The following is a 13,658-nucleotide window of genomic DNA, read 5'->3' as shown; positions in this document are numbered from 1 at the left end:
CACCCATTTAAGATGATAATGATGTTGATTATAGAAGCAGTGTGACTCGATGGAAAGAGCCCAGTCTTGGGAGTCAGAGGATGTGGGTTCTAAGCCCACCTCCACCACATGTCTGCTGTGTGGACTTGGGCAAGCCATTTAACTTCTCTGTGCCTCAGTTACCTCATCCGTAAAATGTGGATCAAGACTGTGAGCCCCAAATAGGACAACCTGAATACCTTGTATCTACCCCAGCGCTTAGAACGGTGCTTGGCACATAGTAAGTGCTTAACAAATACCATTGTTATTATTATTAATAATAATAATTATAATTATACTAAGCATGTGCTTAGTGCCAAGCTAAGTACTGGAGTAAATACAAGACAATCAGGTTGGACACAGCCCCTATTCATTCATTCATTCATTCATTCAATCATATTTATTGAGCACTTACTGTGTGCACTGTACTAAGCGTTTGGGAAGTACGAGATGGCATCATATAGAGACGGTCCCTACCCAACAATGGGCTCACAGTCTATAAGGGAAAAATTCTTTGCCTCATCGCTGCGAGCAGGGTTCAAACCTGCAAGGGGAGACCCCATTGGATTTCAAGTCCAACGCCTTAACCACTCGGCCATCGCAGCGCTGGGGCTATATTTCATTTATACAGAATTTCCCAGGTTATTCAATTTATTGTCTCTGTGTATAAAAACTATTTCTGGTAAGCAGGATTTGTTTCTTTTGTGGAACTATAGCTATTCATCAAGATAAAGTGTCTTATGAAAAAGAATTAAGAATGCAGCTCAACCTCTGTTTGTTTAACGTTGTACTTATGTCATTAGTCCCATCTCAGTCACCTGCTGTGTGGTCTTGGGCAAGTCACTTAACTTCTCTGTGCCCCTGGGTCCCATTTCTGGCCTTGGGATGAATTTATGGAAGCCTTAAAGTTCCTATGGCCCAACCAAGGCTCAGAAATAAGGGTGGTACAATTTTCTAGTTTCCAGGCTATTTCTGGAGGGACGAGAAGAGGTAATAGCATTCCAGAAGGCCAACCCTTCAAAGAACTCAGGAGATGCCTGAGTTATAGTTCCCAAATGGTGTAGGTTCATTTCCAGTACCGGGTAGGAATGAAGTGGTACAGAGCCCTACAAATTGGAGAGTAGATGAGTAGTAGTGGGTGATGATAACCTGCTTTATGCTCAGCACACAGTAAGTGCTCAATAAATACAATTGAATGAATCCACCACCAACGACTTGAGGCCTCCACCAGGGCAGAGCAGAGCCTCTTCTCTTCAGCCACTAGTATGTCTGATTGACCAAACTGATCAGTTGCATGTTTAGGCGTAAAGACCATACAAAAACAAGACCAAAAGCCATTCTTATTATTTGCAAACCTCTGTTAAAGGTTAAATCCCCACTTTCCAGAAATGGCAGGGATAGTGGGAGTGTTTTACACTGAGATTGGGAGCCCTATAAATTCCCAGACAAGGCTTACCCACCCTCTGTCCACCTGGCCTCCCCTCAACCCACTCTCTGGCCTGAGAAGGACTCAAACAGCAGCCCCCTGAGGCTTCCTTAACTTTTAAAACCTTGAGATGGTCTGCATCATGGCTGCTCCTGTGACTTCTGTGACTGTCAAACTGAGCAGTGAGGCGTCTGAAACCTTGCTGCTCTCTTCACGTTTATTGTCCCTATTTTTAAATATTTTTGTTCACTTTTCCCTTTCGTGTCCGTTGCCAACCTCCTCCCTCAGATTATTCTTAGATTGTGAACTTCTTGGGGGCCAGAAACCATGTGTGTGTATCAACCGCGTATTTCTTTTCCTGTGCTTAGTTCAATGCTTTCCACAGAGTGAATGCTTAATAAAACCTGTTTAAATCATCATCAATCATATTTATTGAGCGCTTACTATGTGCAGAGCACTGTACAAAGCGCGGTTGATGGAGCGACAGCAATAGTAGTTGTAATAATCATACACCTCTTTTGGCAGGGAGCAGGGAGATGATCGGGGGGCTTTGACAGTGTCCACCAGTGACCCCAGCTTTTCATTTGGGGCATGGCTTGTGAACGTGGTCGTGGAGCTGTGAGGTGAATGGGCATGGGAGACAGGGCTTTGAGGGGACAGAGGAGGAAGAAATGGAGGGGAAGAGAAGAGGAACAGGAGGAAATGGTTCCAAAGAATTCTCAGTTGCATGCAAGAGGGAATTAAAAATCCCAAATTTTCCTGTAGGTGTTCCATATACCGATGATTGGTATTGAATCTGGTTTGTTTGGGGTATGTGATATGAATGTGCTCTGATTGGATTATGGACATCCTGTGTACCTGTATCTGATCACCCTCCATCTAGATGCTGGGTTTGATTTATGGCACGCTCATAAACTGTGATTTCTGATGGGTCCTTGTAGATATGTGATTTATTGGAACATCAGCCACTCACAAAATTTCTCTTTGCTGTTGCTGCTTGCAAACATCTAAAAGAGAAGAAACAGGGGACAGAAAAAAATTTCAACTAGTGGAAAAAAAATTCAGAGGAACAATTTTTCTTTGCTGTGAAACATCAACCTACTTTCCTCCTGAGAATTCTGGAGAAATTCATTAGCCTCAAACATAAATGTAAACTAGCCCCTGTGAGCATCACCACACCCCTCTGAGTTATCCTTCCTAGTTATAACTTAGGTGGAGGGGTCAAGGGGTGGTGTCTGCTGTCACCTGTTCCCTTGGGAAGGGTCGTGCCCACTTCGGACATTCTCCTCCATAACCCCCAGGCCCTGTGGTCATCACCCCCATGGGAAATGGAGTGGAGGTGAAATGGGGCGCAAGAAAGTGTTGGGAGAAGGGGGACAGAGAAGCAGGTGGGAGACAGGTGAGAGGGGTAGAAGCCGGGCTCAACAGAATGGCCCACCTCCGTCTTCTCCACCTCTGCCCCCTTGTCACTAGGCCAGTGATTAACACAGTTTAAACCATTTAGGCAAGGATTGAGATGGCAAGATATTGCAGCAGTTTATTTCAGAGGACTTTGCCAGACAAGTCATAGTTCATAATAATGGTAATCCTTAGGGGAACTGTTTGAGGGTACATAGTTAGTGGCCCCAACTTTGATCTCCCAACGAAAACCTTTGTTGGTGTCAAAGAATAACTGCAGTATTTGTTAAGCACTTACTAGGTGCCAGGCATTGAACAATATAAGTCTAATAGTTTGTGATACCAAAAACTTTTTTCATTCATTCATCCAATCGTATTTATTGAGTGCTTACTGTGTGCAGAGCACTGTCCTAAGTGCTTGGAAAGTACAAGTTGGCAACATACAGAGATGGTCCCTACCCAACAATGGGCTCACAGTCTAGAAGGGGAGCCAAGACTGGCTCCAGGCCCACAAATGACATGTAGGTACTATGGCTTAGATTTATTACTTGCAAATTCAGTTAAAAAAAAACAAGAATATTTTCAGAGGAAAAGCATGTCTGTTCAGTGCAGACTTGACCTGGATTGTTCCCGGGACTGGTAATATGGTTTAGGCATATGAAAACCATAAAAAAGGTTTACGGCATTTAAAGTTGACCTGAAGACTAATCACAAGTGTGAAAAGTCAGCAAGACAAAAGAGAATGGCATTTCACAGAACTGAAAGTACAAGATACATACCAGTGTGCTGGCTGCTGTCATCTCATCCCCGCCCTTGGGTCTAAATTAGCTGGAAATCTGGTCCGTGAGGTTCAGAAACGTGTTTGCAAAATACTTTGAAAGGTATAAATAGGTTGCACTTGATTCTGAATTGACCAAAAGGTCAGTGTTAGTCACCAAAGTAACCCTCTTCATTTCTGCAGAAATGAATGCCTCTCAGAATGGCTGGGCCTGATCAGAAGCTACCTGGGATAGAATCCTGTTACTGAATACAGTCTTTTGGGGTTCTAACAGTGATATGAATCTGGATGCAATTCCAATGATTATTCAAAATAAATGCAATTGTGCAAAATTCTGGCTAAATCCTATTGCTTGGTTTTACACCTTCTCAGTGAATCACAGGGAAATCAACCTTATTATTGCTTGGCTTAACAAAGCGCTTAACAAATGCCAACATTATTATTATTGTCTACCTGGAAAAGCTATCAGACCTGCCTCTATTTGACACCATCAGCTTGCCCCTCTTATATCACCTTGCTTCTCTCCTTCTACAACCCAGCCCCTGTGGCTTCTCTGGTGCTAACCTCACTGTGCCTCAATCTTGCTTTTCTGGCTTCTAACCCCTGGCCCATGTCCCACCTCTGGCCAGGAATACCCTCCCTCCTCAGATCTCCAGACAATTACTTTCTCCTCTTTCAAAGCCTTACTGAAGGCACATTTCATCCAAGAAGCCTTCCCAGACTAAGCCCCACTTTCCCTCATCTCCCCCTTCCTTCTACATTCCCCTGACTTGCTCCCTTTGCTCTTCCCCCCCTTTCAGCCCCACAGAATTTATGTACGTATCTGTAATGTTATTTATTTATGTCTATTAAATGAATAGTATTGATGTCTGTCTCCCCACCTGTAGACTGTGAGCTCACTGTGGGAGGAATTGTCACTCTTTATTGCTGTATTATACTTTCCCAAGTACTGCGCTCTGCACACAGTAAGCACTTCATATGTTTGAATGAATGAATGAATGCCTGCACACTCTGATCCTTAGGCCACTGGTCTAATCTTTAAGCTTTAAATCCTATGCCACTCAACCGGTAATTTATACCTGGGGCAGCTGAGAAAGTCAAAGCCAATGCCAAAGGTGGAAAGGACATTTATTCATCTTTAGACATCTTCTGTTTTTGTTCTTACTGTATGCACACAATTTGTGTTTATCTGTCTCATCCTCAAGGACAGGGATCGTCTCTTCTACTCTTTTAGACTACTTTCTGCAATCTCATACAGAGTTTTGCACGCTGTAGGTGTTCAATAAATACTGCTCCTGATAATTAAAATCCAGTTTCCCATCTGCTGTCCCCCTCTTGGACATGAAACAATGCTTCTCCTTCTTCCCCAAGTAGGTCATGTTCTTTGCCTTTCAATCTGTTGAAATGTCTAATCTTTGTGAGATGGGGTGAAAGATATGGCCTGTTCTCCCTGGATTAGTATAAAGATAATAATAATAATAATAATAATAATAATAATAATAATAATAATAATAATGGTATTTGTTAAGTGCTTGCTATGTGCAAAATACTGTTGTAAGTGCTGGGGGGATACAAGATGATCAGGTTGTCCCGTGTGGGGCTCACAGTCTTAATTCCCATTTTACAGATGAGGTAACTGAGGCCCAGAGAAGTTAAGTGACTTGCCCAAAGTCACACAGCTGACAAGTGGTAGAGAGGGGATTAGAACCCATGACCTCTGACTCCCAAGCCCGGGCTCTTTCCACTGAGCTACACTGCTTCTCTCCCTCCTGAACAAAACATTCAAAAGAAATGACGGAGAATGGAGCCTGTCTAAGACCGAAGGGAAAACCCCATTAATCTTGGAGAGTTGCACGGCTCTGATTAAACATGTTTGCTAACAAATAAATGTGTCATTCAGAGATACAGTGGAAAAGAATGCAGTTGGAAAAAGTGGAATTTCACTCACTGAGATTAAAAACTATTGATTCAAGGATAAGACAGCCTCCTTACCATGTGGTCAGGCCTGGCCCCAAAGCACATGGGCAACATTTACTTCAAAGCTCATGTTTGGAAAAGGATAGGGAAAAGTTTAAAACTGAAATACCTCAAACTTGATCGTCCAAACCTATTTTCCCACAATGCCAATTAATTAGGATGAGAGAAAGCTCACCAAATTAGGGGTGACTCTTTTTCTAGCAGAAACATAGGGTCAAGAGTAAAAAAAGAAAAAAAGAGTTTTGGATTTTTCACAAGTGCTTATAAAGGCTTAGATCTGCCCCAGAGATGTGGGGCACTGTCTACCTTCAGCACTGAAGGCAAACTCCTCCCAGAAAGTCCCAATGGCTGCTGGCGAATGTAGGCAATCCTGGTTTGCTTCCTGGTTTATGTAGTGTTCTCCTTTCCTTTGCTGCAATTCCCTTGTCGGCTTTCAAGAAGGCCTCTCAGTGGAGCGTTCAGAAACTCACAGCCTGCCCCCAAAGACTGACTGTGACCCAACCACCTAACTAATCTTCCACTGGGTCTCTTTCTCCTTCCTGCTGCCTAAAGGTTTCTCTTCATTATTCCTTAATCTTTGACCGATTTCAGCACACTTAATCCCCCATCCTTTCTCTCCTTCCTGCTTTATATTTCTCTTTCCCCAGTTCCTGTTCAATTCTGCTTCAGGTATCTCATCCCATCACTTGTATATTTTGTGATCTGGATGAGAACGTGGACCAGCACCAGATTAGCTAGTGATGACAATGGCGCAACAGCGGGACTGTCCTGATGTTAGTGATCCAATCACCCACTGTGGTATCACCTCTGCTGCTGGCTGAGACACAGCTCTAGAGAAGCAGTGTGGTCTAATGACAACAGTACGGGTCTGTGAGCTGGAGGGCCTACGTACTAGTCCCATCTCTGCCACTTGCATGCTGTGGGACCTTGAGAAAGCCACTACTCTTCTCTGTTGCCTCAGTTTCCTCATCTGTAAGACCAGGGTTCGATACTGTCCTTCCTCCTAGTTAGAGTGATAGCCCCAAGAAGGGCAGGGACTGTGTCCGATCTGATCATGCTCCTTAGCTCCTCGGCACACAGTTCTTGACAGACAGTAAGTCCTTAACAAATGCCATTATTATTATTAAACAGGATCTCTCTTCCCTGTGCATTTTGTGGTAGATTAAATTCACATTCCAACTGATTAAAATGAGCCCACTGTTGGGTAGGGACTGTCTCTATATGTTGCCAACTTGTACTTCCCAAGTGCTTAGTACAGTGCTCTGCACACAGTAAGTGCTCAATAAATATGATTGATTGATTGATTGTTAAACACTTAGACTGTGCAAAGCACTGTTTTAAGTGCTGGGGTAGATACAAATTAATTAGGCTGGACACAATCCCTGTCCCACATGGGGCTCACACTCTTAATCCTCATTGAACTGGGAAGGTATTGGATACAAGAGTAAACTCACTGTGAGTGGGGAACGTGTCTGCTTATTGTTATATTGTGCTCTCCCAAGTGCTAAGTACAGTGCTCTGCGCACAGTAAGTGCTCAATAAGTACAACTGACTGACTGATTACTGCTGATGGTTTTCAGGCCTCCCTCTTATAACAATAATAATAATGGCATTTATTAAGTGCTTACTATGTGCAAAGCACTGTTCTAAGCGCTGGGGAATTTACACGGTGATCAGGTTGTCCCACGTGGGGCTCACAGTCTTAATTCCGATTTTACAGAGGAGGTAACTGAGGCCCAGAGAAGTGAAGTGACTTGCCCAAAGTCACACAGCTGACAAGTGGCAGAGCCGGGATTTGAACTGATGACCTCTGACCTCCGATGACCACGCTCCACAGCCAGGGAGAATTAGGAGAGCGCTGATGCTGATGTGACCACTCCCATTCCCAAAGACACACCCTTCATGAGGTTATCTCAGCGAGCAGTACAGATAAAATTACCAGAAAGGAAAAAAAAAAAACCCTCCAGAGGATTGTGTTAGCATCTTCCTTGTAGCCTGGTCCCCAGGGCTCCATCATCAGCTTGCCCAGTTGTTATTCCACCACAACTATCAGGCAGCTGGCTGATCCACATGAGCTCTGGGGCCACATCTCTGTCAGGTGGGGCCACACATGTCAGCTGCTCACCATTTCTGCGCTGACACATTCATCCTCCTTCTTCTTCCTCTTGCTTGCCAGCTGTTGGCCCGCCAGCTGGCAATCCTAGGCTAACCAATTAGCCTGCTCCTTCATCTGAGCTTTGAAAGGAAGCTTTGGAAGGAAACTTTGGAAGGGCGCTTTTGGAATCGTTGTGTGTGCATCCTGCCCACTCCTGTGGATGAGGCTTAGATTAGGACACTTGAGATACGCACAAAAAACTGCTCCTCAAGGAGAGCAGATCTCTGCCCAGGGCCAGGAACCCTGAGGATATTCGGTGAAGACTTGACACCCCTTATTTCAGCTATGTGACTTTCCATCCAACCTTCTAGAGTTGCATCTGCCGTTGGTCCTTTTCACTGGTAAAGCATTGTTATGCCCTAGAAGACTGTCTAATGAGACTCTATTTTTTGGACATTAATGGAAGTTAAATGGGCTAATAGTGATTTGAAAGTCCTGCCATAAGTATGCTCATTTTTTTCCATAATCACAGTGAAATAATTTCTGTAATATAGTATCTCTAAAGAAAACTAATATGTTTGTTCTGATAAAGATGGACATACAAAGGGAATTGTGGGTCAGAAATTTTCCTGGGAACTTGGGTTGTGTAGACGTAACATTTGGATCATTCTAGCTTGCAAAATGGACTTCTTTCTCAATAGCTGTATGTTTCTGTCTAGTTAGCACCAATGCACAGTGACAGAGACTATTTCTTCAACTCTCCCCTTCACCACAAAGCCTAAAAACTCTGTCAACCCAGCGTGGGAGTCTCATTAACATTATGTTGTCTGCAAAAGCAAATCCCATTACAATTTTGGCCTGTTACCTATATCATAATTGCTAGGGAAAAACAGATTTTACATTGACCTCTTATCTCCCAATGCCACTGTCCTGTGTGAAAAAGGAGATGGAAGATCAGGCCTAGAGAAAGTCAAGTGAAATGATAATCAAAAAATTAATTCAATATTTGGAGTGTTGGTGGTGGAAGCATTTTCTCTTTTACCCCTCCCCAGCCCCCAGTGATTCAACCCCTCGTGCCTCCTATATCACACCCTAGAGAATCATTACTTCCCCATTAGATTTAGACCTCAGAGCTCTGTTATAATGTCCAAGCTTCTGTGAGATTTGCCCTCCCACAGATATCTGGCTTCTTGGGTTGTTTTATCAGTGCCACCTTCAAACCATATTCACCATTTGATGGTGAGACAGGATTATCAAAGTTGAGGTCTAGAGCACAGCCAACCCAACAGCACTGAAGAAATTCTCAGAATAACAGCTTCTCTGAGTGGGACATAGAAGGCGAATGAATGGTAAGAAGATACCTAAGCAGCTGCTTGCTGTTTGTGTTGTCTGTGCACTTGGATCTAAACTCTTTTGGCATTTGGTACTCACCCCATCATCAGCCCCACAGCACTTATGTACATATCCGTAATTTTTTTTTTATATTAATGTCTGTTCCCTTCTAGACCGTAAGCTCCTTGAAAGCAAGGTACCTGCAAGCTCATCCTCTAAGAATAATAATTGTGGTATTTGTTTAAGCCCTAACTATGTGCCAGGCACTATACTAAGTACTGGGGTGGATACAAGTAAAATCGGGTTGGACACAGTCCCTTTCCCAAGTTGGTGCTCACAGTTTCAACTTCCATTTTACAGATGAGTTAACTGAGGCACAGAGAAGTGAAATGACTTGCCCAAGGTCACAAAGCAGACAAGTGGAGCTCATTTTGGACAGGGAATGTGTCTGTTTATTGTTATATTGTGCTCTCCCAAGCACTTAGTAGTACAGTGCTCTGCACACAGTAAGTGCTCAATAAATGCAGTTGAGTGAATGAAAGTGCCAACCAACTCTGTTGTATTTTCCCAAGCGCTTAGTACACAGTAAGCATGCAATAAATGCCACTGATTGATTGGTTGCTTTTTGGGAAGCTAAATAAGCCTAAGCAAATTGGTCAGAAGAAGCATTCTAAAGATTGAGTGAAGTCCAATCTTGATCAGGAGGCTTAATGGTAGAAGGCTGGAAAATCCCACTGGTTACAGACTAGACTGACAAGCAGCAATCAGGAAAGTTGCTCTCCTTGTAAGGGGGCTTCAGGAAGGCTGGGAGAACAGGAGAAAGACTCCAAATGGGAATGAGCACTGAAAGGGATTAATGCAACCGAAACCCTGGTAGGTTAAGTGACTTTCCCCAGGTAACACAGGAAGCCAGGGGAAGACCTGGAAGTAAAATTTAGGTACTTGGACACCCCTGTCCATGCCCTTCCTACTATGCCACACTGCCTCCCTTATGTAACCTGAGAGAGAGAGCGAGAGGAAGGCCCAAAATAACCAAAGCTGTATTGCCCAGTTTCTCCCCAAGGCATTCCCGTCCCCAGATTCTGAAAACTTCCATTCAGGAACTTCCGGAGATGGGGGATAATATGGTCCTGGACCGTATTTTAAAATTAATTAGTCATAAAGGTCAACACAATAATTTACATGACAAATTATTTGGATCAAAGGATCGACGTGTTCCTCAAAATTTCTAATAATGTAGATCTCTGAATTCCTGACCTTCAAAAGACCGTTTTTGACGTCACCCAGCCCTCCTGAAATGACTCCCTGCTTAGTAGATTTATGGCCCAAAACATTTTCTACTCCTCACACCTATGTAGATTGCCATTGTTTGGAAGACGGCTGCCCTTTCCTCGCACAACAGAGCTGCATTTTACCACCTACTGAGCACCATGGTTGAGAAGGAAGCTAGGACAGTCATTCTGTCAAAGGCTTATTAGGAGCATTTTCCTATTAAGCTGGGATCAGAAGCAGGGAAAAAGAAGAGCTACAAGCATTTCACAGAAACGTTCTGAAAATGCTCTGGGAAAAGAGAGGAAGTTGTTTGAATTTCCGTTTATTATGATTCTTGCTCAGCGGAGGCAGCTTGCTCATCGTAATGCTTTGGCCAGGGAAATTTACATTAAGCCCCACTCGTCCCCTGCAAAGGGAGGAAAACTGAACACCTTAAAGTTGCAGAGACTGTCCTCTGGGGCTTTCACAACCCCATCTGTGTCAAATGGCTACAGTAAAGGCACTAATCATGAGGCATCTCTGCAAATTTCTGATGAAGCGACACAGGATTAATGCAGGCTTTAGGGGCCTCGGAACTTGGCTTAAGGCAGGTGCGGGAGGAATCTCAGTTACCCACGAGAGTTACCACTGTTTCAGACAACAAATTGTGTGTCTCTGTATAAGATTCTTGTGGTATCATTTTGTACTTCTAATTTGGTGCACCAGACAGGCAGTCAGTCAGTCAATTGTATTTATTGAGTGCTTACTGTGTGCAGAGCACTGTATTAAGCGCTTGGGAGAGAACAATTTAACAGAGTTGGTAGACATCTCTGGCTCTCACCTCCCTAGCTCCTACGCCTGGCCTGGAGTGGGGTTAGGGAAGGAGAGCAGGTTTGGGGGGTCAAGGTGGGAGAGGATAGAGACAGAACCTGTAAGTCAGTAAGTGCTATTTAGTGAGTGCTTATGGTGTGCAAAACATTCATTCATTCATCCAATCGTATTTATTGAGCTCTTACTGTGTGCAGAGCACTGTACTAAGTGCTTGGGAAGTACAAGTAGGCAACATATAGAGATGGTCCCTAACCAACAACGGGCTCACAGTCTAGAAGGGGGAGACAGACAACAAAACAAAACATGTAGACAGGTGTAAAAGTCGTCAGAACAAATAGAATTAAAGCTATATGCACATCATTAACAAAATAAATAGAATAGTAAATATGTACAAGTAAAATAGAGTAATAAATCTGTACAAATATATATATATATTTATATATATACTTATATATATAAATATATAAGTACTGTGGGGAGGTGAAGGAGGTAGGGCGGGGGGCTATGGGGAGGAGGAGAGGAAAGAGGGGGCTCAGTCTGGGAAGGCCTCTTGGAGGAGGTGAGCTCTATACTATACACTGAACACTATATACTAAACACTATACTAAGTGCTTGGGAGAATATACAATACAGTAAACTTGTTCAAACAATCAATCACATTTAGCATCCGGACAGTTACTCTCCCCCTTCAAAGCTTTTTTGAAGGAACATCTCCTTCAAGAGGCCTTCCCTGATTAAGCTTTCCTCTTCTCCCATTCCCTTTGGCATAACCCTGACTTGCTTCCTTTATTCCACCCCCCTCCCAGTCCCATAGCACTTATGTACATTTCTGTAATTTATTTATATTAAAGTCTGTCTCCCCCTCTAGACTGCAAGCTTGTTGCACTCTCCCAAGCGCTTAGTACAGTGCTCTGCTCACAGTAAGCAATCAGTAAATGCGACTGAATGAATAAATAAGAGCACAATATAACAGACACATTCCCTGCCTGCAACAAGCTTACAGTCTAGAGGGGGAGACAGACATTAATGTAAGTAAATAAACTACACATATGTACCTAAGTGCCGTGGGTCTGGGAGGGGGATGAATAAAGGGAGCAAGTTAGATAAAAGGACAATCACACCAAGTGGGTGCTCAACTAATTCTACTACTACTATTCACCAACATAGCCACTGCTTTGGATATGACCAAAATGGCACCCAAACTTGACCTTCCCCAAATTACCACAGTAGATGTACAACATGCTAATGTACAACATGCTGTGTGACTTTGGGCAAGTGACTTAACTTCTCTGAGCCTCAGTTTCCTCAACACTAAAATGGGGATTAAATACTTTTCCTCCCTCCTCCTTAGTCTGTGAACTCCAAGTGGGATAGGAACTGTGTCCAACCTGATTAACTTGTAACTACCCCAGTGCTTAGAACAGTGCCTGACACATACTAAGTGCTTAACAAATACCACAATACAACTGCTACTACTACTAATAATATCAGAGGGGGCAGAGAATCATATAGTCATATTAATTATGGTATTTGTTAAGCACTTACTGAGTGCCAGGCATTGTACTGAGCACTGAGGTACATACTGAGGTAGATTCCTCTCCATCCAAACTGCTACCTTGCTGGTTCAATCTCTGATCCTATCCTGACTGGATTACTGCATCAGCCTCCTCTCTGATCTCCCATTCTCCTGTCTCTCCCCACTTCAGTCTATACTTCACGCTGCTGCCCGGATCATCTTTGTGCAGAAATGCTCTGAGCATGTTACTCCCCTCCTCAAAACTCTCCAGTGGCTACCAGTCAACCTACGCATCAAGCAAAAACTCCTCACTCTTGGCTTCAAGGTTCTCCATCACCTCACCCCCTCCTACCTCATCTCCCTTCTCTTCTTCTACAGCCCAGCCTGCACCCTCCACTCCTCTGCCACTAACCTCCTCACTGTGCCTCGTTTTCACCTGTCCCGCTGTAGACCCCAACCCACATCCTCCCCCTGGCCTGGAATGCCCTCCCTCCTCATATCCGCCAAGCTAGCTCTCTTCCTCCCTTCAAAGCCCTACTGAGAGTTCACCTCCTCCAGGAGGCCTTCCCGGACTGAGCCTCCTTTTTTCTCTCCTCCTCCCCATCCCCTCTGCCCTACCTCTTTATCCTCCCCACAGCACCTGTATATATGTTTGTACAGATTAATTACTCTATTTATTTTACTTGTACATATTTACTATTCTATTTCTTTTGTTAATGATGTGCATCTAGCTTTACTTCTATTTATTCTGATGACTTGACACCTGTCCACATGTTTTGTTTGTTTTCTTGTCTGTCTCCCTCTTCTAGACTGTGAGCCCATTGTTGGGTAGGGACCGTCTCTATATGTTGCCAACTTGTACTTCCCAAGTGCTTAGTACAGTGCTCTGCACACAGTAGGCGCTCAATAAATATGATTGAATGAATGAATGAACATAGTAAGCACCTAACAAGTACCATTATTATTATATAAGTCACCAGGCCCAAGCTGATACGTTTATTTTAATGGAGAAAGATCATTCTGTCCTTGTCTCCCT

General features: G+C 43.6%; 1 non-coding gene across 1 annotated transcript; it reads right to left on the bottom strand.

The window, feature by feature from the left end:
• Positions 1-541: 541 nt before the first annotated feature.
• TRNAS-UGA lies at positions 542-623 on the bottom strand. The gene has a single exon. It is a non-coding gene; the product is annotated as a tRNA-Ser (tRNA).
• Positions 624-13,658: the final 13,035 nt, after the last annotated feature.

This window comes from Tachyglossus aculeatus, chromosome 22 (genome assembly GCF_015852505.1).
Source record: "Tachyglossus aculeatus isolate mTacAcu1 chromosome 22, mTacAcu1.pri, whole genome shotgun sequence".
NCBI lineage: Eukaryota > Metazoa > Chordata > Mammalia > Monotremata > Tachyglossidae > Tachyglossus > Tachyglossus aculeatus.
The sequence above is the reverse complement of the archived record's forward strand: the minus strand, read 5'-3'. Positions and strand labels throughout refer to the sequence as shown.